Genomic DNA, 3,352 nt, shown 5'->3' with positions numbered 1-3,352 from the left:
TCGGCAGGTGGCAGCGGAGAACAGTTGTCGGCAGGTGGCAGCGGAGAACAGTTGTCGGCAGGTGGCAGCGGAGAACAGTTGTCGGCAGGTGGCAGTGGAGAACAGTTGTCGGCAGATGACAGCATGAGCTCATTCACTGTTTCTTGGGAATCTCCTGAGAGGGGCTCACCAAAGGCCCATACAGAACCCACATCTCTTTCCTTTCTTTCTTTCTTTTTTTTTGGCGGGGGCGGGGACGGTGTTTCACTGTCACCAGGCTGGAGCGCAGTGGTGCGATCTCTCGGCTCACTGCAACCTCCACCTCCCAGTTTCAAGCCAATTCTCCTGCCTCAACCTCCCGAGTAGCTGAGATGATAGCTGTCCGCCACCACGCCCAGCTAATTTTTTGTATTTTTAGTAGAGATGGGGTTTCACCATGTTATCCAGGCTGGTCTCAAACTCCTGACCTTGTGACCTGGCCGCCTCGGACTCCCAAAGTGCTAGGATTACAGGTGTGAGCCACGGTCTTTTTTTTTCTTTTTCTTAAGACAGAGTCTCACTCTGCCACCCAGGCTGGAGCGTGAGTACAGCTCGCTGCAGCCTCTGGAGCCTCCCACCTCAGTCGTTTTCCTCTTGTAAGGACCCTTGTAGTGACATTGGGCTCAAATGAGTCATCCAGGATCCTCTCTTCATTTCAAGGACTTTAATCACACCTGAACACCGCTCTGCCAAGTAAGTAATCCATTCACAGGCCTGTGGATTAGGCTATGGCCCTCTTTGGGGGCCATCACTTAGCTACCACGGGATGCAAGAAGAAACACCACCCCTGTGACTTTGATGTCTTTAATGGTGACGTTAATTTCAGTTCCCCCAGGGATCTATTTCTTTAGCAAAATGTAGAATTTTGGCGAAGTTGGGGTGCAGTTTCAGGGTGTTCTGCTTGGCCTTTCCTACCTTATTAACTCTCATTCCATCAGTCACGGAGCCAATATGGAAGCTATGCCAGTGCCAAGTGTCTCCCCTCAATACATTTGGAAGCTGGGGAAATAACCACAGGACAAGCCCACAGACCTGCAGGACTTGCCACAAGATGGACTTGGACCACCCCGCAAGCTCTTTGATCTCCATAACCCTCTACTCTGCCCACCCATGGTGGCATGTTGAGTCCCCGGGAAGAGTATCAAGTCGGAGTCCGTATGCAGTAACCCCTGAAGACCCGGCTGTGCTCTTTTCCCATTTCACAGTTCGCCTTGTGAGTGGCCACTGCTTCTCTGGGGAGGGACGGGAGAAAGACTTGCAGCAGACACTTGCGGCCCTGTGGTAGCATCCTGTCTCAGGGTGACACACTTACGGGGCTTTGGTTCTATGAACTGCCTTAGGTTTAGGAAGTGGGTGAGAGTCTTGCATTCCCTGGCTGGGAGCTAGAGTCAGGGTTCTGCTGCAACTAACCAACCAAGTGAACTGTTAGAGCCACTCCCCGCTGTTCAATCACAAGATTAAGTCAAGTCCTCCATGAGTGCACCCATGTGAACACATTTGTCCCGACCCAATCTTGTGTTTCCTTTCCTTGGTCCAATCCCTTTAAAAATCTATTCTCACAGATAAAATGAACCTGTAGGTTCTGCCCGATACAAATGAACAAGTTCTTCCTCCCTGAGCAGATTTTGCACTTCTCCCCTGGGCTATGCTGGGATTTGACCCTTGCTATTGACCTAGAGGCAGCAGCGACAGTGGTGGGTCTGAGGAAGCGGTCTGCCTGTTGCTGAAGACGATCTGAATGCCCGGGATGTTGCTGCGTGTCATGTTATCAATGTCCCACTGCCCCTTAGGGAGGACATTGGGCTTTCACCAGATGTGTGAACACCACAGTGCCCAGGTCCCATTTGGAAGATCTGTTTCCTGAGTCTGTTCCTTTCATCCAGTGCAAGGTCCATCAGTGGCAGGGTCCATCAGGTGTTGTCAGGAAGCACTACCCACCCCAGACCGTTCAACACAGAGACTACCAAAAGGATGACTTCTGGAGGTGTGGGGATGCCTTGGGAGGCAGATGAAGCACGGTGAGGCTCTGAGAGGCTCTCAAAAGCAGAAAACCATGCCTATCTTTAGGGTTGAAAGAATAAAGGTACCAACGAATGTTTCCAGAGCCCACTGAGAACTGGGCCATGGAAGAGGGCTGCCCAGTGAAGGTTGTTCTCATGGAGGGCTGTGGGTGCTGTGAGAGACCTGGCGCTAATGTTGGAGGGAGCTAGAAAACTTATTTAAATTACCTATACATTCCCTCCCTCCAGCTGTTTGCTGGTGTCTCCCAGCTGGCATGGAAGCCCAAGTGGAGTGGTCTACAGCAGGCAGCCTCCCAGGGCACGCTGGGCAGAGGCTCCATGTGCAGCAGCAAGGGGTTAAAGGAGGGTCAGAAAATAAGACCCCATAGGGCAGTAGGCCAGCCGAAGGACACTCATTTTGGAGAGGAGCTTGAGCAATGGACTGCTGGTGGGCCTAAGGAAACAGGCAGCAGCTGCTCTTGGGCGGTCTCAGGAACTGAGGGTTCAGCTGCAGCTGTCTGCTGTCCTAACACAAACATGACCTCCACTTACATGGAGACTATTATATCGTGGGGAAAAGTGGACCCTGTCAGGGCAAGAGCGTGGACATCTCCCCACTCTGAGGGTCTTTGCCTCCCTTCCCCTGCTTCCTGGCCCCCAACCAAGAAGGCCCATGGCCCAGGAGAGGAAGGTAAAAGGTAAAAAGGTTGTCCCAGAGGCAGATCCGTTGCTCTCCTTCTTCATCTAAGGTGCTAGAGTGAATGAGCAGACCATACCTCTGCTCCTATTTAGGTCCACTGAGTCACAGATGTGGCCAGCAATGAGGGATTAGTGAGGGATGGGGTTTAGATTGGATCTGAGATGGATGTTTTAAACTAACTGGACTGTTTTGATATCTTAACATTGTGGACTGCCTGAGAGGTAACTACAGGATGCAAAGAGGAAGAGGAATTGGACAGAGCACAAGAAGTTTACATCCCAAGGAATTGAGATGCCTCCAAAAACAGGTATAGGGCCAGGCACGGTGGCTCACACCTGTAATCCCTGCACTTTGAGAGGCCAAGGTGGGCAGCTTGAGCCCAGGTGTTTGAGACCAGCCTGGACAACATGATGAAACCTCATTTCTATGAAAAATACAAAAGGCCGGGCGTGGTGGCTCATGCCTGTAATTCCAGCACTTTGGGAGGCCGAGGCGGGTGGATCACGCAGTCAGGAGTTCGCAGCCAGCCTGGCCAAAATGGTGAAACCCTGTCTCTACTAAAAAAATACAAAAAACTAGCCGGGCGAGGTGGCGGGCGCCTGTAGTCCCAGCTACTTGGGAGGCTGAGGTGGGA

The sequence above is a fragment of the Colobus angolensis genome, unplaced genomic scaffold (genome assembly GCF_000951035.1).
Source record: "Colobus angolensis palliatus isolate OR3802 unplaced genomic scaffold, Cang.pa_1.0 Scaffold32, whole genome shotgun sequence".
Classification (NCBI taxonomy): Eukaryota; Metazoa; Chordata; class Mammalia; order Primates; family Cercopithecidae; genus Colobus; species Colobus angolensis.
This window is presented reverse-complemented; position numbering follows the sequence as displayed.